This window comes from Phalacrocorax carbo, chromosome 12, assembly GCF_963921805.1.
Source record: "Phalacrocorax carbo chromosome 12, bPhaCar2.1, whole genome shotgun sequence".
Classification (NCBI taxonomy): domain Eukaryota; kingdom Metazoa; phylum Chordata; class Aves; order Suliformes; family Phalacrocoracidae; genus Phalacrocorax; species Phalacrocorax carbo.
In genome coordinates, this window is record NC_087524.1 from 1,555,001 (window position 1) to 1,577,796 (window position 22,796).

The 22,796-nt window shown below is 51.5% G+C and overlaps 1 long non-coding RNA gene across 1 annotated transcript; it reads left to right on the forward strand.

The window, feature by feature from the left end:
• Positions 1-4,967: 4,967 nt before the first annotated feature.
• Positions 4,968-12,398, forward strand: LOC135315545 (uncharacterized). Its single transcript, XR_010375035.1, has 6 exons — positions 4,968-5,209; positions 6,248-6,483; positions 8,021-8,178; positions 8,767-9,063; positions 9,802-10,071; positions 11,942-12,398. It is a non-coding gene; the product is annotated as an uncharacterized LOC135315545 (long non-coding RNA).
• The last annotated feature ends 10,398 nt before the right edge of the window (positions 12,399-22,796 follow it).

A 22,796-nucleotide genomic window follows, 5' to 3' on the forward strand; every position in this document is an offset into this window, starting at 1 on the left:
ACGCGGTGCCTGGAGGCCACTCTGCAGGGATGCCCAGGTCCCCGGGCGGGGAGGGTGCTTCAGCAGGGGCTGTGATAACTGAGATGGTGCAACGGCAGGGATTCCTGTGTGTCCTCCTGGGGAAGGGTTTTTCCGCTCTGCAGAGGGGGAGGACTTGTCTCTGTAGCCGCAGGGCAAGGAGAGCCCTGCCGGGGTAGGCTTGGGGCTGGGGTGCTGCTCCCCGCCCCCCCTTCCAGGCCGGGCTTTGCGGCAAGGGCTCTGTGGGTCCCGCGTTTGTCTGAACGTGGCACCACAGCAATTTTAGTGCAACTGCAACTGGGGGGTTTGTGACTGCTGTCACTGCAATTATCTGTCTGGTCAATAAAATGAAGGGTACTGAGTCCCGGCAGTTTGGGAGAATGACGACTGACTTAATTACAGCAACCAAATCTCTCACATCTCTCCCGTCCACTGAAACACCAGCCCGCCTTCGTGCGCTGCCCTTTAACAGAGCTGCCTATCATGCATCTAAACAAACAAGGAGGGAAGACAGAGGGGAGATTGTTTGTCAGGGATGTGTCTTTGCGAGGGAGGAGCAGCAATATCTGCAGGAGGGACTGAGGTGAAACCCAACATCAAAGGCAAGAGGCTGTCAGCACATTTAACTTTACAGAAACCCTTCTCCTAATAAAAAAGGAATGACCTCGTTACTACGGACACTAACAGTTCCCAGGGGAACGCGAGGAGACTGCTGCCTGCACTTTCAATATTCACTTTACAAACAAATGGGAAACCTTGAAATAATTTCGGTGTTGTTCTTGGCAAGTTGTTACAATGTTGTGTCCTTATAAAAATCATTTAAGAATTTATGTAGTGTGAGTTTACTTTTCATCTGCTGCTTTTCCTTGCTATCAATCTCCCTGCCTGTCACTGCCTGAGTCCCTGCGGGAAAGATCAGGATGCCCAAGGAGCAAGGCGCTGGCCGTGCCAGCAGGTTCAGCAGGAGGCACTGTTAGGCTTGGCTTTGACTGCTGAGAGAGGGCCGGTTTCTGGAGGACATGCTCCAGAACTGTGCCTGGACCTGGGCCACAGAGAGGAAGCAAAGTCCCGTCAGGAGGCTGTGCCTGGGTGAAGGGTTTGAGCTGGCTGCAGAGCTGGGGCAGGGGCGCGGAGGGGAGAGCGGGCCAGCGGAGGCTGGCAGGGTCCCAGCTGCTGCAGCGCTGCAGGCAGCCTCAGTGAAGCAGTTTGGGGATGCAGGCTGGGCCAGTTCAGAGCCCTTCTCCTCCCAGCTCCTCCTGGCGGGAGTCGCTACAGGCGATACCACCAGGAAAGCTTGCATGGAGCAAATCTGCGTCTCTTCCAAGCTCGTGTGAAAGAATTAGGGAGATGGAGAAAAGTGTTGCTGGAAACCAAAAGAATATTTGCGAAGTGGGAGTGAAGAACAATGCTATTCAGTCATCCAAGTATCTCTGCAAATTACACGAGCAGTCTCTTTTCATGGGGTAGGCTTTCTCCCCAGGTTACCATAGCCTGCCTGACCAGAACTCTTCCCCGACGTTTCCTTGGTGTCACATTCTCTGTGTGGTGCCTGAGAGAGGTTTGCAGAAAAGGTTTCATTGACTCTTAGCGGGGGAAATGCTCTGTACTGGAAATAAACCCTTACAGCTGACGCCTCAAGGTATTCAGTAGCTGGCCGAAGACTCTCACCCACACTTTAGGCGCTGTGCAGCCTGGGGAGGACCCCTTCCTCTCCTGGCATCTGCGCACTTTGCAGGATGGGCTGCAGGATGGGTCACAGGATGGGTCGCAGGATGGGTCGCAGGATGGGTCGCAGGATGGGTTGCAGGATGGGTCACAGGATGGGTCGCAGGATGGGCTGCAGGATGGGTCGCAGGATGGGCTGCAGGATGGGCTGCAGGATGGGTCGCAGGATGGGTCGCAGGATGGGTCGCAGGATGGGCTGCAGGATGGGCCGCAGGATGGGTCGCAGGATGGGTCGCAGGATGGGTCGCAGGATGGGTCGCAGGATGGGTCACAGGATGGGTCGCAGGATGGGCTGCAGGATGGGTCGCAGGATGGGTCGCAGGATGGGTCGCAGGATGGGTCGCAGGATGGGCTGCAGGATGGGCTGCAGGATGGGCTGCAGGATGGGTCGCAGGATGGGTCGCAGGATGGGTCGCAGGATGGGCTGCAGGATGGGTCGCAGGATGGGCTGCAGGATGGGCTGCAGGATGGGTCGCAGGATGGGTCGCAGGATGGGCTGCAGGATGGGTCGCAGGATGGGCTGCAGGATGGGCTGCAGGATGGGTCGCAGGATGGGCTGCAGGATGGGCTGCAGGATGGGTTGCAGGATGGGCTGCAGGATGGGTCGCAGGATGGGTCGCAGGATGGGCTGCAGGATGGGCTGCAGGATGGGCTGCAGGATGGGTCGCAGGATGGGTCGCAGGATGGGTCGCAGGATGGGTCGCAGGATGGGCTGCAGGATGGGTCACAGGATGGGTCGCAGGATGGGTCGCAGGATGGGCCGCAGGATGGGTCGCAGGATGGGCTGCAGGATGGGCTGCAGGATGGGTCGCAGGATGGGTCGCAGGATGGGTCGCAGGATGGGTCGCAGGATGGGCTGCAGGATGGGTCGCAGGATGGGTCGCAGGATGGGTCGCAGGATGGGTTGCAGGATGGGCTGCAGGATGGGTCGCAGGATGGGTCGCAGGATGGGCTGCAGGATGGGCTGCAGGATGGGTCGCAGGATGGGCTGCAGGATGGGTCGCAGGATGGGTCGCAGGATGGGCTGCAGGATGGGCTGCAGGATGGGTCGCAGGATGGGTCGCAGGATGGGTCGCAGGATGGGTCACAGGATGGGCTGCAGGATGGGCTGCAGGATGGGCTGCAGGATGGGTCGCAGGATGGGTCGCAGGATGGGTCGCAGGATGGGCTGCAGGATGGGTCGCAGGATGGGTCGCAGGATGGGCTGCAGGATGGGTCGCAGGATGGGTCGCAGGATGGGCTGCAGGATGGGTCGCAGGATGGGTCGCAGGATGGGTCGCAGGATGGGTCACAGGATGGGTCGCAGGATGGGCTGCAGGATGGGCTGCAGGATGGGCTGCAGGATGGGCTGCAGGATGGGTCGCAGGATGGGTCGCAGGATGGGCCGCAGGATGGGTCGCAGGATGGGCTGCAGGATGGGCTGCAGGATGGGTCGCAGGATGGGTCGCAGGATGGGCTGCAGGATGGGTCGCAGGATGGGCTGCAGGATGGGCTGCAGGATGGGTCGCAGGATGGGTCGCAGGATGGGCTGCAGGATGGGTTGCAGGATGGGTCGCAGGATGGGCTGCAGGATGGGTCGCAGGATGGGTCGCAGGATGGGCCGCAGGATGGGTCGCAGGATGGGTCACAGGATGGGCTGCAGGATGGGCTGCAGGATGGGCTGCAGGATGGGTTGCAGGATGGGTCGCAGGATGGGTCACAGGATGGGTTGCAGGATGGGCTGCAGGATGGGGTGCAGGATGGGTCGCAGGATGGGCTGCAGGATGGGCTGCAGGATGGGTCGCAGGATGGGCTGCAGGATGGGTCACAGGATGGGTCGCAGGATGGGTCGCAGGATGGGTCGCAGGATGGGCTGCAGGATGGGTCACAGGATGGGTCGCAGGATGGGTCGCAGGATGGGTCGCAGGATGGGTTGCATGTGCAGGATCGGGCACACCCCAACACACACGAAAATGTAAATGTGCGCACACACATGCCTGTCCACACACACACACAAAAGAGCTCGCTTCTGTGCGTGCCGGCTTGTTCCTCCTTACTTGTATCCGTTTGGAGATCAGCCTAGGCTGGATTTGCTGCCGATTCCGACAGTCGCGTGCAACACAACTTCACGCCTTTGGTTCAGCCGCTGTACAGCCGGCTCTGAAACCAAACTGCGGGAGTGGTGGCTCATAGCTGAGTATCTGTGGTTCATACTTCACCTGTTTTTCTAGGCATCTGCTTAGCCTCACTTCATCCCAGACTCAGTTTGTCTGAGCTTGGGGTTTCTGACTAATGCTGCAAGGCAAAAGGCAAGCTCCCGCTGTTCCTCTGAGCTTTCAGGCAGAAGGATGAAGTAGAGGAAAATGTAAGGATGGCAAATAGGCTGTGCGAATGACGCCAGTCATTGGTACTCTAGGTATCAAAGAGCCCACTAACGAGCAATTTGCAAAAGACCCTTTTGAGCCATTTTGGAGGAAATCACTGAATGCTGTGCGCGGGAGAGTGCAGACGCCTTCCTGCAAGTGAGAGCTGTTGCCCAGGAGCTGCCCTTTGCAGTTGTGAGCCATGCAAGAGCCACAGTCAGCTCCTTCCACTTCCAAAAGCTCTTCTGGGGATGCCTGGGAGTGGGTATTTACCCTCTGCAGAGTCCTGCCAGCTGCCCACATCACGAGGGCAGAGCTAAGGCCGCGGAGAGGGAGGCCTCGAAGCCAGCTGGCACCCTGTCTTCTGCAGCCACATGATGATGAGGCGTCTTCCCTTGTACCGGCTGAACATGTCTAATAGGCATGTGGATCTAGCATTTTTTTTTTCCTGATCGTCTTCTTTCTTCTCGAATATTAGAGTGGTAATGGAAAAAAAATCCATTCTGAAGGTTTGTCATTGTCAATTTGTCATTGGGAACCTTGACTAAATGGTCCCTTGGAAGTGCTGAGAAGCTGCTCCTTAAAGCACTGCAAGGAGATCCAGGCAGTCTCTGCTCCGCTGCTACTTCTTTGCAACCAGGATTTCATGTAGAGTGGAGCTGGAAATTTTATCTTGTTTGTAAAGGCCTTAGAAATCTATGTACGAAACACTACAGAAAAAGGGAGACGTAAAAACAGCAAGATGGGCCAGATTTCTCTTTGCTTGAATGATGTAAATAAGTTGTCTTGGGTAAGAGTGAAGGGAGTTAACCTGTGTTGGGCTTCAGAGCCAATGATACAAATCACTGAAATGCTGTTTTGCAAAGGTCTTTGGCGCTTCTAAAAAGTCCGTACTTCTCCGGGGCTTTCTCGTGACTTGTTCTGGCACGTTTGCTTATTCTGATTCTCTGTTACGGCAAGTTTCATCTAAACACTAACAGGAATTTGAAGATGTTAATAAAAGAGGAAGGTACTTGGATGTGCCAGTGCTCATTTGCGCACATGCCCATATGAGCGCAACGCGTCGCCTCTGAGAAGTACCTCCGCTCCGTCACGGACCTTCCTGTTACGAATTTCTCGACAGTGTAAGTATTAGTATTTTGTCATATTGAGAGTCAGACACAGGGGATCAGGGCACCTAGATTCCCTTCGTTGTGTTTTCTGTCAGGGTATCGTGCTTTGCGTAAGCATTTGTCCTGAAGGCAGTGCATTTTCCCTCCTGGGAGGAAACTGTAAGGTTTAAGTAACTGGGCTTGCACTTAAAGCAAGGTTTATGGTTTACGGTTGGACTTGATGAGCTTAAGGGTCTTTCCCATCCCTGATGGTTCTATATATTTGTAAATAATCCCACACGCTCTGGTAGCCATTTGAGTCTGTGGTGGACACCCCATCACAGCTCAATCTGTAGGCTCACATTGTTGCCAGAAAGGGAGAAGTAGGAGGAGGGACTTGCAAAGACCATCCTCACGAACGTCACTGAATTCCCAGACAGACTTTTCTACGTGCACATGTAACCTCAAGCAAAGATACAGCTAGGCAGTGAATTAAAAATAGCCAAGTATGTGCCCAGAATTGCAAGGCTTGAAACTAGCAATTCACAGACAGACATCAGGAAATCTGGGGTCACCGCCTGGCTCTGACACAGATTTCCTTTATGTCCTTGCCCAATTCACTTGATCTCTTTGTTCTCTGTTCTCCAGCTAAGGCAAGGAGGCAATAGTATGTCCTTAATGGTCTTGTACCTTGATGCTGTGCAGAGGGAGGACTTGGTGCTCTCTGTGTTTGTATACTTCCGAGTGAAAGGGCGTCCAGACTAGAAGTGCCCAGATCTGCTGCTGGTCCCCAAAGTAATTATATCAAATATATGGACCAACAATAAAACGTCACAATGTTTGGCCATTTGGGGTTGAAGGATATATTTCGTTCAACAACCTGGAATGTAAAGTTTGACTATGGTTTCAAGTCCTAATTTCTTGCTTGTTGGTTATTTTATTGGTCACTGAAGTCAAATTCAGGATGCTCACCCCTCCTTGTGTCAAGTCAGGAGAGCATCTGCTTTAAAAAACAGTTAAGCACTCATTCAGATTTTCTTCTAGATCACTTTTGGGTTGTTTTTCCTCCAGCCAAAAGGTTGCTGCACAGTGGCACACCTGGCAGAAGCGCTTTATCCCAGTCAGCTGCAATTTTCCAGAGAAACCTCTTTGCTGGATAATTACTTGCGAGGCTGGAGCAGAGAACAAGTTTGTGTAGCTCCCTGCATTGGAGGGGAAGGTTGCCCTCCTCCTCCACCTGGCCGTTGACTTCAAGAACGTGGGGCACTGAATGACCCAGCAGAGAGACATCATCTGCGAGCAAGGAGGTAAGAACAAGTCCTCTTGGTGAGATGACGCTATCCCCCGGACAAGTCTTCTGCCTTTCTGGGTGGGACGCTGTGGCCTCTTTAACCCCATCGCTGGATCGGTGCTCCCAAATTAGTGTAATCATCCCACCTGAATTAAGCCAGTAGCTCCTGGCCCCTTACTCCACAATCCAGCCTCGGGCATCCCCTCTCAGCCTGATGCCCCCATCCCTCTTCTCCTCCCTCTTCCCCGAAGCCCCCTGCTTGTGGGCTCCTTGATATTTTCCAGTCCTTCCCTAATGAGCACTGCAGAATTACAGCTAATTAAGGATGTAAATGATGCTGGAGAGAGAGAGAGAGAGGGAGAGGATGGGAAGGGGCGGGGGGGGGAGGGCAGCTACTTGCTGTGTGCAACTCTGCAGTAAAGTGTCTCCTACCTCAGCAGAAAAGTTATCACGGGAGACAATGTCAACTTTGTGGAGGGGGGAAGGGCCCTTCGCACGGCTCCATCCCCGCCTGCAATAGCTGCCACCTCTTTTTTATGTGTCAGCGCTGCAGATGCTGATGTCCTCCCTCCCAAATGCTGCTTTGTCAGCCGGTGCCATCACCGAGCCCTGGTCTCCCTCTCCCGCGCTCGCTGCCACCCTCGCCCATGTGCCGCCTGCAGGGTGGAGGGCTCAGAAGACCCCAAACCACACAGAGTTTCTGGGCAGGGGAGCTGTCATCTCCCTCTAGCTTGCAAAGGGATTTTGTCCTTCTAGGGTGGGCCATGGCCACCTCCACTTCCAGGGGGTCAGAGAGGACCCCGGTGCTCGGGGGATGGTGGGTTTTGGCCACTTCTCCTGGGCACCAGGGCACCTGCCTCTCTGAGCTGCCGCCTACCGGTGCTGGCCCTCGGCCCCTGCTGCCCAGGGGGGTTTAGGGGTAAGCCCCTTATCCCCACAGCAGTGGGACAATGCGCCCTGCGAGGTCACCACGCGAGGTGACATGTGCCATCAACTGGAGCCGGCAGCTTGGGTCGCGCAGCCCCGAGAAACGCAGTTGCTCACATATGTGCGCTGGTCTGCTTTGCTTTAGGAAAAGCTCCCGCTGGGGAGCAGCGGGGGCACAGGGGAAACCAGGGTTGGTCCAGCAAGGGGGTGCAAGTCCCCCACCCTGCCACCAGCCCTGGCTGGTAGCTTCTGCCCGCATCAGGGAGCCAGGAGCCAGCCGGCTGGCGGCCCCACGTCACGGGGGGAGATGGCTCTGCCGGTGCCGAGCAGCTGTTTGAACCCATTCCAGTCTCGCTGGGTCTTCACGAGCACGTTTCCAAGGACTCCAGGTCCCCATTGGCGTATTTCTCTGCACATTGCCTGGATCAATGAATTGTGAAGGCATGTTTGTCCCGGCGCCACGGCCGGTCCGTCTGTCTGTCCACCCACCCGGCCGAGGCAGGGCTGCGCGCCCCGGGTCAAGGGGAGACGGCGTCGGGCGGCGACATCGGCATCGGCGGTGGGTTTTGTTGTTGTTTCCCCAGATCGTTGTGCAATATATTCCGATTTTTTTTCTTGTCATTAAGCCAGTGCCTCAGAGATGATGATGTAGTCCCTATGTGGGCCGCAGAAAGCACTTCGAGCCGTGCTGGAGTCGTGCTGGGTGGCTCTGATAGCAGAGCTAATGGGAGCGAATGGGATGCAACGAACTGTTCTAATGACACCAGCCAGGGAAGAGACAACAGTAAGAATAAATAAATGTTAACTATTTTCCTCTCCCAGACATTTGCATCTATTGCCATTAAGTTCATTTAAATAAGAGAGAGAGCGAGAGAGAAGGGGAAACTTACTACTACTCTTAATAACGAGTGTCTAAAAATAAATTAGGATGCTGGGATGCACTTAAGGCATTTTAAAAATAAGTCTGATTTTTCCCCCCTTCTCTTTTTTTTTTTTTTTTTAAAGTGTTGGAGGGTTTTAATCTGGGCCGAGTAATTTTGGTGCAAACGCTTGGGCGCCTTTCGTTGGGAAATTGGGAGGAATGCAAACAAGATTTCACTTCATTAAACAGGGGCAAACAGTAGAGAAATTGCACTTACTTATGGAAATGACTTTTAAACATGAACAGCATTTACTTGCATTGCCTTGTGCTGAATTTTTTTTTTTAAAAAGATTATACATGTGAATAATTCACTGCAGGCCAATTAGATGATGACTTCATTTTTAACCTCTCTTCCTTGCCATCTTGCTGGCTGTCCCCTTCATTGCAATTTCCACCGTCTTCCTTCCCTTCAATAAATTAATAAAGATCAAATAATCCCTCTCCCTGCAGTGCCAAGGACCGGCTTCTTGGAAAGGGTGTATGAGAAGAAATCAGAGGACCACCGTCTCTGCCGAACTGCCCCAGGATGAAGCAGGACTAACTCCATGGGCTTTCTCCAAGCAGCGCTGCACCCATGTGTTTGGGAAAAGGGAACGAGAGGAATGAAAAATGGGCAGGATTGAAAGGGGGAGAGAGAAAAAACAGACCGCTGTGCTCTCTGCACGCAGCGTCAGGTGCTGGAGGCAGGCTGAGCAAGCAGGACTCGCCCCCGTGAGGCTCCACTGATGCTGATGGGCTTGCACCCAGGTGAGTTTGCTCCACCAGGCCAAAAGCAGCGCTCGATGGGTGACTCCTGTGGCATCACCGAGGGTAGCCCCTCTGAGGGGGCCCGGAATCTCTTCAGCATCTCTGGGCCCGGATGCAGGCAGCAAAGGTGTGGGACCACCGCCTGAACCAGGGGAGGCTGGGCTGGGGTGTGAGAGAGAGCCAGAGCAGGGTGATGCTAACTTTTGCCAGGGGCCTGTGGTAAGTGGACCTTACAGCAAGTGGATCTAGAGAGAGATCTCCATGGGGCCTCGCTGTTTTTCCCATCTAACAGATGTTAGACATTCTTGCTGTCATTAGCGCATGTGTCAGGACTTTTTGCAGCTCAGTGTGGGAAGCAGGCTGTGGGGTTTCGTGCCAGCAGGATCTGCCAAAACTTTCGGGGTGCTGGGAGGAAGTTGCTCCAAAAGAGACCGGCTCCCTCCGGCCCCCACTCTGTTGCTTCTACATTTCATCAGATGCCTGCCAGCTTAAAATGGGCCTTGGGAGACTCTGTCCCTGCAAAGCCCAGTCGTGCTCATAAGAAGGCAGTCCTTATCCTCAAAATAGTTTTTTTTCCAAATGTTTGACTCCTGGATCTTTTTGCAGTAATTAAATTATGTAACGCAGAACCTAAAAGCCTCTAAAAACATAACAACAAAATATATGATTATCTCATTATAGAAGATCAGCTGAACTGTTTAGTCTCTTATGTGGCATTGACCCGCGGTTCTTGTTTAGCTCTTAGGTCTCATTCCTACGTATGACCCACCCTACATCAAATGTGACTGCTATCCCGCTTTCATCTGCCCTAGAAGGAAGGCAAAACTTTGGTGCCTTCCCAGTGAAACTTCCCGTCCTCTGGCATTGCCAGGGCAAGGGAAAGTGGGGAGATCTTCCTTCCCAGCCTCGACCTCGGCACCCTTTTTTTTCTTTGCTAAGCAAGAGGTCCCTCCACTGATGCCATTGCAGAAGAGTCACTGCTGGTGGGGTTTGTGCCAGCCCTGCGGGGTGAGCGTCTGCTGTGTCGTCTCCACCTTGCAGGTGGGGAAACTGAGGCACAGAGCAGGAAGGACGGTGATTAGCACCAGTACATCCTGGCCAAGCACAGGTAACAGTGGAAGAGCTGGGACCTGGGTCAGAAGTAGGACTGTCTATAATTCCATTTCTTCTTCAGGTCTCCTTTAAAAGTTTATTTTTATGAAAAAGACCATGCCAGGTGCTCTGGCCAGCAAATAAATGTTTGCTCTGGGCATGGCGTAAAGTATCAAGGGCAATAGAGATTGAGTCCCTTCTGGGAGCGGGGTGGCAAGGCCTCGGCACGTGTCATGAAGTTTTCCTGGTAAACTCCTCTCCACACAGCTGCTAGATGTCTCAGGGGCCTTCCTCCACCCTGCCTCTGCTGCCTCTGCAGCCTTCACCATCTTCCCCCAGGAGGTCTTCTCTTGCACGGTCCCACCCTGCTCCCTCCAAACTGCTTCCCAGGATGCGCCATGGTCATTTTGTCAGCGTGCCCTTTCTCATCAGCTCAGATTCCCAGCCTTTCTGTGCTTCGGTGTTTTTATGGCTCTTCGCTGGTTACAGTTTTAGTGGGGAGGAGGTGGCTGCAAGCAATGACCTGTGATTTCCAGGGAAGGGGAGAGCAAGAAAACTTCAAGCAGCATGGTCTCCCACTGGGAGCCGTCCCTTTTAGAGCCCTTGTGTCAATTATGGCTTTCAGAGGCACTTCCCCACTCTATTTATTTACCCTGGGGAAACCCAGCATCCCCCCCCATGGCGCAAGCCAAAAAAATTCCCTCTCCCAGCAATGGCACAAAGGTATTTCAGCCTAGACTTGGGAACATTGCATTGCCCATTTCTGAATCAACCTATAGCATCAGGACCTAAGTTCCAGGAAACAGGTGGCCTGATAAAAAGGCTTTCACTTTTAGGCTCTTCTGGCTGCTCTATTATACTTGGCATCCTCCAGCTGGGGCTGGCGTTGAGGAACACACAGACAGCACTAAGCCCCTGTTACAACAGTCATCGATACACCGTGCTTTAGCTCTGCGCCTGGTGCTGCTGGCTGTAGTGTAGCATGCAGGACATTTTCTACCCCCCACAGGGCTGGTCCCCACAGCTATTTCCAACAACCCCCAGCACAGACCCCTTTTCCTGGAATATCCGCTGTTGGAGTTGTTCAGAGACATCCTCCTGAAAAGCTCTGTGGGGAGATAAGCCCAGAAACACCAGCCATGAGACAGCATGTAGTGTGCTGAGCTCTCTCTGCAGGAGCAGCATTTCCATCTGCTACATAACTCTTGATTTCAGGAATAGGACCCTATGGGCTGTTTGGTACCTTCATTGACCTCAGCAGGCTTAGCACCAGGGACAAGTTCAGCTCCACGCACTCATTAACCTGCTTCCCCAGAAGTGCCTTCGGGGCCGGGGGCTGTGTGAGGTGGGCACCCACAGCAGTGGTGCTTCAGCTCCAGCACTTTGTGATGGGCTCCCTCCTGCTAATCTGCCAGTGCAGCGACTGGTGCCAGGGACTGGGAGCAGGTTCCAACCACCCCCATGTCCATGGGAGCAGGTTCCAACCACCCCCATATCCATGGGAGCAGGTTCCGACCACCCCCATGTCCATGGGGAGCAATGGGGGTTGTCTGCTGGCAAGGCAAGGCAAGGCAAGGCAAGGCAAGTCCTCTGTGCAGTCCAGAAGCCTTGGGCTGAGGAGGACTTCAGAGGTTATTGATGTATCTGACTCTGAAATGAGTGTCATTCTTTTCTTCAGCCTCCTAATGACAGACGCTGTCTCTGGGCAGTGAATCAACAAGCTCAGGCAGGGGTGAGCAAGTGCCAGACACCGTTATTGATGTTTCTGCTGACACCCTCCCTCCAGGCACCGCAGTCCTGGGGGATGGAGAGCGTGGGCTGGGCTCCCTGGACAAGGGCCAGAGAAGATGCCGGACTAAGGCCTCCCAGCAGGATTTCTACCTGCAGCTGCAGCTCTTGAGAAGAAGATCCACCCTTCTTTTCCATACAGGCTCTACGGAGCAGTGGTGGCATCGGTGGAGTGCCGGTGGCATTGGGGAGCTGCTGGTCAAGCTGCCAAATACCATCAGGGCTTGAAAGGTAACACCAGCAGCACCCCCTGGACGAGCTGCATGTTTCTTTTCCAAGCCCAGCAGAAGCTAGCCTTGAAATGGGGTAAGCACATCCATCTTACCCCATCATCAGTGGAAGCCATGCTGCCAAGGACTGGTTGAAACATGGCATTTTCCACAATGAACTTCAAATGATTTTCAGTTTGGGCAGAGTAGGAACAGCTTCCTCTCAGTAAAATGTCTATGAGAGCATATTTTTGATAACAGATGAAATATCCTTCCATTAAACCCAAAAAATTTTCTTTAGCTTTAAAAAGGAATTTGAGCTATTGACAGGAAAAAATTAATCTGGACATATTTTGGGGTTTATTATGTTTAAAATATAGATGCAGGGTATGTTTCTGGAAATTATCTTCCATTAGAGAAAAACCTGCAGTCTTGTAGGGCCATGTAATAAAGCAGAAATATTTAGAGCAAAAAGGGAAAAAAATCAGTGTTTCTGGAAGAGTTCTGGGAGGAAACATGGCAAGTGTAAATTGAATGGGAAGTGTGGAAATCCTCCCCTGCCTTTCACTTCTCAAATGCAGAGTGGGGAGACTTGTGATCCTAGTGGCTCTCTGCTGTGTAGGAATGACGGGGCCGTGCTGGTACCCTCCTCTCGTAACGTGTATCAGTTCACATTAGGGGAGCACGCAGACTTTTAAAAATGCATTTTGTCTTCTCTTTCTTCTCCTCCTTCAAAAGACAGATTGTTTTCTTTATCTGCTTTGCACAAGTGTGAGGACACCAGGACCCAGCGGTGGGAGTGGTCTGGCCCAAGGTCACACTGCACGAGTTATTGTGGCAGGAGTCGCTCATCAGCCGCTGTGCGTGGTCCAGCAGAGGAAAACGTGGTCCAGCGTCATACGTTCTGCTACCACCACTGCGCTGTCTTTCAGAGCCACTCTGTGGTCACCAAATCCTCTTGTTGCCTCTGAAAAGCAGAAGGAATGGAGAAAGAGGCTGGTCCAAACTGACGTCTGGCGCTGGAGATGGCGAAGTGCTTGCAAAGCGGGGAACTTGAGGCGTCACTGGCTGTAGATGCCCCAGGTTTCTGGGGATATTGCAGATTGTGGCACATCCACCGTGTAGTGTTTTTTTTCCCTGTTCTTGGGGTGATGTGCAAGAACACAAGTAAGCAGTGGGAAAGCCAAGGGGAAAAGAACGGTTATTCTCCTGGGGCCCTAGCGGGAGGAATAAGGCTGTGGGGGTACCTGGGGTGGCTGTGGAGCAAAAACACCCGAAACACCCTTTCAAACCCTGATCCTGCATTTTCCACTCTGTGGGTCCTGCCCCCTCTTCCCTCCCCCTCCCCCAGCTCGCTTGGTAATTCAGGAAGAAGAGGCCAAGGAGAGTAATATCGTGCTGGAGATAGGACTGGAAGGGCAGTAATTTAGAATCAGAGGCTTATAGTATTATTGCCTGCAAAGCCATTCATGGGAAATGATTCCCCCATCCCCATTCCACGCCCCCCCCCCCCCCCCCCCGCTCTCCTTGCTCTGCAATAACAATAACAGAAATGCCTTCAGGAGGCTTTTCTACTCAAAATGCAGGCAAAGGAGCTCTTTTCTTCCACCACCCCTCTTCTTTCCCTTCTCTTTCCCTGCACTTGCTTGTCCCCCCTGCCTCCAAGCCTAACCGCTGCTTCCTCCCTTCTCCCTCCCCCCCACCACAGGATAAAAAAATAAAAATAATAATAGGGGTAATAAGAGAGGAGGTAATGGAACGTTCTCCAACTGGGCACATGTCAGAAGCCATTATATGTGGTGCAGATTTGCATAATTCAAGAAGCATCAAATTAAATTTGCATAATTCCTTTGATTACACTTGTTATTAAATGTAAGTGACATTGATTTACAAAATGGCCCAATATAAGGTTAATAGCAAATGTCACCTTCCAGCAGGGTGAATAGGGTGCATGTGTGGTGGTGGTGGTGATGGAGGAGGGGGAGAGGGGAGCCCGGGGAGGAAGGCAAGCAGACAATTGATTTCTGTTCCTCTCTCTTCCTTAAAGGGCTCAGGTCTCCTTTGCAGAGGAGCCCTTGTCTCTCCAAGGGCTGCGTTTGGCTCTCCCGTGGACGCAGTGTCGCTAGGAGTGCCTGCCAAGCGGCGTCGGTGCCGTGGCTCGGCTACCGCCCGCTGCGCGCCGAGGCACAGCGCGGCCACCGTGGCAGCGCCCGAGGGGAGCCGGGCAGGGTGGAAGGCGTGGGGAAAGCCAAAAGGCTGCGCTCCAAGGCCTAGGTGCGCCCGGCGGGCAGGAGGAGCAGCTTGGAAAGTCTTTGTGGAAAGCTCTCGTGAAGGCAATTCTTTTTAAGTGGTGTGTGAGCTGGAAGCGGGCTGTCGCCCACTGGCAGGACACCCCAGGCGTCTGCCAGGGAAGCTCGGGGAGGGTGTGAGGGCCATGCTGGGAGAGGTGCCTGAAATGCCGGGCTCTGATGGCAGGGATTACATGGTAAAAACACATCTGTGGTTATGGCAAGACCTATGAGGTACATATAGACCTGCAGCCAGGAAAGAAGGATGCTGTGAAGAACCTACAGGGCCGGTGGTGGTGCATGCCCATCACCACTGTCCCCCCCTTCCTCCTGGCGTCAGGACCCAGGGTCAAACACTGCCAGGGAACCCTTGGGGTTGTGACAGTAATAATATGTCCATTTTTTGTAAGATGGACCTCATCCCATCCTGAGTGTTTGCTTCCTGAGCGGATCCCATCTCTGAATGCTTTTTGTCTCTCTCAGTTCCGTACGTTTCTCCAGGCAGGGAATGTGATTTCATGCAGGGAACCTGGCTAGTGAGTTGTGCGGGCACCCCAGGACTGTAGCAACAGAATAAAGTTGTGCGTGTACCAGAGCTGGGTGAATAGCAGCCTTTCTAGCTGCAGGCGGTTTCAAAGACACACATACCTGGCCATAATCTGGTTTTGGTTCTGCTGAAACTTTTTTTTGGCAAATCAAGAGGCTGGGGATGGGGGGAAACCCCACAATATCACTTTTCATTAAATTAAATGTCTTGTTCAAGGTGAAAAAGGATGCTTGTTTTGGTGACTGAGCTCTGTAAACATTGTCTAATAGCATCCAAATAAAATTAGAACTAAATGTCATTCTGAACCAACTATCAGAAGGGTTTTTCAGAACGTCTCAAAAGAAAAGGCACCCGGTTTGCTAGAATATTTTTTTCTAGGGCTTTTTTTCCTTACTTTGAGGAACACCAGCTTCCGTAAATGCCATGAATTCACAGGATGCTCCAGCCAGCTCAGATGTGATGTTTCCTAAGAAAAAGTGTCCCAAGGAGATCTCAGTTGATGTCCCTGCCTCCACAAAAGAGGTGAAGATGAGGAGTGTTGTTTATATAGAGCGGAAAGGGTAAAAATGACAAGATATTTGACCACATGGGCTGCACAGGAATCCCACACTTATAACGGCAGGTGTTGGGGATTTTGTGCACGTTCTGGGATTTGTACTGGTGATAGCCAGTGTTTGCAGCAGGAAGGGTACAGTGCTTGGTTTATAATTCCAGGTAGAGGCTTTTCAGCCATTTGCAGCTGATTTTCCAGCCCTCTGAAGCTCTAGAAGCCCACCCCAAGGTGAAATCAGTGCACCCACCTTGCAGAGCCCAGCCTAATACCGTGAAGCCAGGGCTCATAATCTGGATGATCATGTAGTGAATGAGAGATGTGAAATGCATTTTACAGGCCTTTGGACAGTCTAAAAGGAAGCTGCTGTATGAAGACCTCTAATGCCCTAGACATGGACCCTCATCCATTGAAGAATTTTGCTTTGCTACCTTCCAGGCACCTGATGCTTGCTCCACAGTAGAATTTATTACGACCCTCCTGAACGCAGATTCTCAAAGGTCCCCAGTGCTTTGGGATGCCCAACTTCAGACAGTTGAAGAAAATACCTTTTTAAGGTTAAGCACATTTGTAGTGAGTGATGGCTCAGGCCCGGGTCCCACACCTGTTGTGAGAATGAGGAAAGGAGGTGATGTGTCTGGATTTGGTGGGCGGACACAGAAGGCTGGATGGAATATGCAGGTCCATTGTGCACACCCTGGCTTCCCTGGGAGCGTGCAGGGGGTGTCGTCGTGCAATGCCAGGAGGTAGCTCTTGCCTTTGAATATTTGTGTCTTTGGAGCAGGTGTTGTGCTTCCCTCTGCAAAGCAGCGTTCCCTTGTGGCCTGGTGACAGGCCCCTTAATGCAGAAAATGCAGGTTGTATTCCCAGCCCTGTCAATCCAGCACTCTCCACTGCGTCCCTCCCGCACCGGGGTGCATCTTGGCTGGTTAGCCTGGAAATTCTTTGGAGCACGGCCGACCCCTCTGTGTGCTCTCCCGGAGAGCTCGCCACAGTGGTCCCCATGTGCCTCTTGTCTCCCTGCCGGGGCTGGCAAGGGCATCTGAGGAGAGGAAATATGCCCAGACCCCATCAGGCTATGGTGACCCTTAATGCATTACCTGAAAACCAGCTGCTGTCAGCCCGGTTTTGCACAATACCAGGGAGGGTTTCTCTACAACAGCTCCGGCTCGAAACTCAGGGTCAGTCACGCTCCCTGGCCACCACACCCCCTCCAACATGGTGATGCTGACTTAGAAGGTGGAGAGTAAGAGATTTGTTTTAAGCATGGATTAAGGGGCTGTGATATTTGCTGATAGTTCTGGAGTTGCAAAGAATCCCAGCCCAGGCATGGCTGGTGCTCACGTGCCTGCTCACATCCTGAGGTATTTTCGTGCCAGCATAAGCTGTAACTCTCCCAGGTCAAAGTTGGCAGGGGCAGCGGCAGTTAGCGCTGGCAGCTGCTCCTGCAGCTTTGCCAGGGGAGAGGGTCATTTCTTTTCCCGTCCTCTTGCTACTTTTGCAGCTGTCGGGCTGGTCCGGGGCTCCCCTCGCCGTTGGGAAGATGGGGAGCCGAGCTGGAGCCCCTGGAAGCCAGCAGCGGGCAACCAGGCAGCAGAGAGAGAGGCTCTTATTAAGGGTAACCCTGGCTCTGGCTGACAATTGCTGACATCGTCATATTTAGCACCCGCATGCAGCGAGCCTGAGAGATGCTCGCGCGCCGGGTGAGCCAACTGCAAATTAATCGTCAGTTCATTACTGCTCTGTGCCTTTCATCCTGACAGCAGCCTTTCAAACGTGGATATAATTGGAAGGGTCCATGTGGCAGGAATTTGGTGAGGGCTGGGAGGGGGAGCTGAGCCCTCTCCCTCTCCTTCCCTCTCTTTCCCTTTCTCAGGCTGAGTTCTGGGAACAAATGGCAAGCTCAGGACAGGCTGCCGAAGGAAATTAATCTCTCCTGCCCCTTAATCTCGTCCCAGCCACCTACACCCCTTGGCATACATTGAGGTCTTCGTACTGGGAGATCTGTTTGCATCCAGGAGGTTCCCTCGAGCTATAATTACCCTCCGCTTGCAAACAAAGTGTGCAGAGTAACAGGGTTGCCTGCGAGAACTTGAATATGTGTATCGTTGTTATTGCTGGTGGTGGGTATTACTGTTGTTATCACTGTGCTGCTGGGAGGCCCTGTCCCTGCGCTACGCAGGCAGAGGGGAAAGGGAATCTGCAGCCAGGGAGGGTTTTACAGGCAAGGGCCAAGGCTGAGAAGCAGAGTTTGAGGCGGGGGGGAAGGCAGAAATGACTCCCAGCATCCTTGGGAACTCATTCTCTGAAAAATGAATGAGTCCTTGGATTTTATTCATGAAGGCATGGCACGGGGCGCTGTTCTGTGCCTCGGTTTCCCCACCAGCCAGGGTGATGTAAACATGCTCATCCCTGTTGGGAGACCAGCCCCCCCCGGGACACCCCAGAGCAGAGTTAGCGTCTGCTCCCCCAGAGCAGGAGGCAGCTGCTCTGGCACGGCTGTGGGGAATGAAATCCCCATACCCCGCCCCGGGGGTTGGCATGCAGGGTGCTAGAAGTGTGGGGCAGGATTGGGTTTTTGTTTGTCTTTTGACTGATATTAAAACATGGCATTAGAAGAAATGTTTGATGCGATCCCAACGTCCTGTTTGCCACGCGTAAAAACAAATGGAGGGGGTTTCTCAAGGCTCTGGTTCTGTACTAGGAAGCCATGCTTGCGGGCGAGTGATGGGGCTGGCTGGGGGCAATCAGGGAAAGGGGCTTTTTTTGGAAACCCCTTTGGAGGGAAATGGCCTTGGAGTACTTCTGCAAAATTGTTTTCCTCCTTTTTTCAACTTTTGCTTGTTGATGTGCAGGCACCCTCCCGTTGGCCTGCTCTGGTGCCACCATCCTCCCCAAACTCCCCCTGCGCGAGGGTCTGGTCCTCCCCTGCGGGACGCGGCAGCTGCGGGACCATGGAGAGGAGCCGGTCATGGGCAGGCAGGGGCGGCTGGGCAGGGAAGGCCTGTGCTGACCAGGTGCCTGCTGGAAAGGACCTGGGAAGGGTTAAGCACTTCCAACAACCTGGTTTGTGGCTTCCCGAGTTGTGTTAATTTGTTTCCCTCAATGGTCTAAAGGACGAGGCTGTGGTGCTTCTCCCTGCGACAGAGGGAGTCATGCCGTGGGGACTCCGGCCCCCCCCTTTGCCGTGTCCCCCCCGCTCCTCCCATGCAAAAGTTATTGTCGTATTCGGTGGAGTCTCAGGTAGGCAGATGAATGGGAAATGTTCCTCTCCATTACTAGCTGCACTTGACTGGAGTCTCATTACATTACGATGGCGCTTTAGCAGGCGAATGGGCCTTGCGTCTGGGTTCCCAGCACCCCTCATACCTCCCTGATAACGTAAATTACCCTCCGCCTCATTGCCTCAAATGATCAAACATCAAATTGCTAGTAAAAAAAAAAAAAAAAAGAGGAAAAAAGAGAGAGAAAAAGAGAGAGAGAGGAGGGAAAGGAGAAAAGCTGAACAGAACCATGGGTTGAATCTAGATGGTTTGTCAGCAACAAGAGACGAGTCAATGGCTCTTAAACACTTGCTAAAGATGAATCCGTTGAAGGCTTTTGGCACGGTAATTTCACCGACATTAAAGTACACCTGTAAAACCCAAACAATGCTTTATAACTTGAAATTACACCAGTCAAGACCTGCTACTTCAGAGCACCACTTATCTCTTTTGGTCCAGGGAGGGGGGACCCGGAGGTAACCTGAGTTTCTCCATCAACAGACTTCAGCAACGCTGAGACAGAGAGGCAGAGGCACGCACGCAGTATAGATTCGTTGTTGATTTTGTGGTTGAACAATGTGCCAAATCCTCTGCCTTCCCTTTATCCCCCGCTTCCTGCCCCCTGACAAATTTTCCAAGCCAGAAGAATGGCTCCAAGATGAACAAAACAAGAAGGAGGAAAAAAAAAGAGGCGGGAGGGGTGTCGGGAGGGGAGGGAACAGAGCAGGTACACACAGGGCTGGTCGACTCCGTGCAGAAAAATATGGATCTCGGCAGGGTAACGAGGCGCAGTGGAAAGAGGAAGCTATACGTCTTTTCTCAGTATTTAAACGTGTGCTTAATATGGCGCTCAGTGGAATGGTTAATCTGCTAATGCTGGTAGTGTTTGCTGTAGTACTCAGAGAAATGTTTACTGCAGTATTTCATGGGGATTGTGTTCTGGATGGCACAAAAGGAGGAATCGCTCTAGCGTACCGGGAAAATGTTCATTGCAAAATATACTGGAATATTAAGAGGTTTATTTAGTGGCACACTTAGTATAATATGAAAAGAGTTAAGTACAGGGTGTTTTATTAATATTTTTGGGGTGTGGATGAATTTCAGTGCTCAGGAAGGTTATGGAGAAGCAATTCCAGCAGAGGCTAGTTTTATTCATAGATTTATAGATCTTAAGACCATAAAGGACTCTTTGATCAGCTAATCTGACCTTCTGTATAACACAGGTATATACAGTGTGGACATACCTCCTGATTCAGCACAGCACTTTAAGCACTTGCTTAAATTTAAGTATTTGAGTTGCCCCATGGAAGGCAAAGAAAATAACCCTATTGAATCAATGGGACTATTCATGCCCTTAATGGGAAGTGGATATTTAGGCATTTGCTGAATTGGGACCACAAGAAGATAATGCAGCTAAATGAGTAATTCATAGCCACCCATTTATTCAACTGCTTTTGCCTTCTTTTCTGCTCGCGGATTGCTCTGGAGCCAATCGCCATTTCCTGAAATGTATTCATTGTTTGAAGTCATTCACTGAATAATTTCAGTGGAAACTCTTTCTTGATAGCTTGCTCATAAACAGTTCATTGTAAATATGGGAATATATGCACAGAGACTTTAGGAACGTGTGAGCGCGCGCGGGTTTGCGGTCCGTATGTGGCCGCACGCGCACGTACACACACAGGCGCGGGGTCGGGAGCTTCAGCCCCAATGAAAGACGCAGCTCCTGACGCCGGTGAGGTTATGCTGATTCTGACCAGCTCACTCGCGACCCCGCTCCACAGTTTCAAGCTGCCTTTGTTTTGAGCGGACCCGTGATGCTTCTGACCCCTGGCTGCACGCGGTGAATCTTGAGGTCCAGTTTCCAACGCAAATATTTACTCAGGGAGTTTTTCAAATGTGCTTTTGTGATTTTCCTCCTCTGTCTGTTCATTACGCGCTGGTTTGCAACGCATCCCTCGCTGTAAAGTGATCTGCTGGGAATTTTGCGGAAAGTGAAATGGAGGAAGGTACAAAATTAGTTGGAGCGAACTCAGCATATTATCATGGGCGCTGGTGTACCTGTGCCAGGTCCGCCATTCCCTGTATTTACCCAACTGGTCATGAATCAGTTCTGATTTATTTTGAATGCACCGCTCAAGGATTTTCCAAATCAGCCAGGGCGTATCTTCTTCAAACAAGTGTGTTTGCAAACCGCTTGTGGCATGGAGTCGGTCAGTTAAGTGACACGGTACTTTTTTTTAAGCAGGAACAAAATAGAAGAGCAGGTACTATGAATGAGGCTGGACGCTAAGCTGGTGGAATTGTGTTTGTGCAGTGGCCAGCTCCAGTTCTCATGCCGACCTTACTGTGAATTATGCATTACAACATGGGAATAATTTGTTTCTGGTGCAGGCTGCCAGAAAGATATCCTTTCTAAAAGTCACACTGCTTTTTAGGGTTTGCTTACATTTTTCAGAAAACCAAAGGAATTACCGTGATATTTGGAAGCAGAGTCCAAACGGCTGCAGATTAAGAACTGAACGTGGTGTTTCCTGCATTTCAGTTTATTTTCCTCCTTTAGGTTCCCCTCAGCACCAGACGGGGATGTGATGGAAACTAAACGTGAGCAGGCAATGGCAGCATTGGGGCAGTTCATCTAAGTGCGGTTGGTGTGTGTGAGATAAGTGACAGTCTGAGATTTTCAACAAATGATGCGCAGAGCGCAGGGGCGCCGAGGCTCCACGTTCCCCTCTTGGGCTCCCAGCAGCCGTGGCATCTGACATTGCTCCTGGATGTCCCTTTCGTGCGTTTGCTTTCATTTGTCCAACTGAAAATAAAGAGGGGTTTGGTTTCCCCTGGTTAACCTAAGGTGGATTTTTTTCTAGATGTTTCAGTAGAACAGAAGGCCACTGTAAATTTTCCCGTCTGAATGAGATGTGTTGGTTATAGATGGCCACTGTCCTTTTTAGAAAAGCAGTTATGTTTCACAAAGGGAAGACGTTTCAACATGAAATATAAATTACAATCATTCTTCTTCCAAAATAGGAAAGGAAATATTCTGACTTTTCAAAATTATCTTTTCCTTTCCTATTTTTCCCTTGTGGGGGATGATTGGCCAAACTCGGCAAGAGCTAGCAATCAGCCTGAGTCAGCTAAAACCACAATTTATTCTGCAGATAAACTTTATTCACTGGAGGAAAAGAGAAACTGCAAGCCCCGATGCTGCTTTCCAAAAAGTTTGGTTGGCGTTGCTGTGATCTGAGTTGTCTTTAAAACAGAGCGTACAGCCTTCTGCCAATATTTGCATAGCATTCAAAACAACAGGGAGCGTTTGGAGCTATTTAATAGTGGGGGATAGGTTGCAAGCATGGGAGGCATGGTGTTTGACAGGGCTGTGTACGGGCCCTGGCAGAGGTTTATTTACACTGTGGCTCAGTCGTGGTCCAGCCTGCCTCTGTCAACGTAGCTCTCTTTTTAATGGAGAGTTTACCACTTGTACATGCAAAGAATCATTTAGGTGTTAGTTTTGTTTGCCAATACAGACTGTCCATTAGCGATCTTAATCCTCTGTCTGTCCTAACAGGCTGAATTAAAAAAAAGCGAACAAAACCCCCCGTGAATATGCCAAATACTGTTGTAGAGGAAAAAAATGCCCTTTCCCCTTTTTTGTTTTCAAATGGAAATATCCTGCTTTAGTCAAGTTTCCCCTTCTGAAAGTTGATGTATTTTTCACTGAAAAAAAGAAAAGGAAACTGCTTGCAGAGAATTTGCAAAGGGAATAAAACCACTGACTTCTTTCAATGTTTTGCGCAGAAAGTGAAAACCATTTTCAGGAGCCATTCTAGGCTGAACTTCCAGCAGGTATGGGGATAAATGGGGCTAGTTTATGCTTATCCTACTCACCAACTTCCCAACATTGTTTTGGATGAAATGCAAAATCAAATCCTGCAAGATGTGATCATTTAGGGTACTGTGGCATATTTTGAAACAGTAGGGCTGTTAGCCCCAGCATCT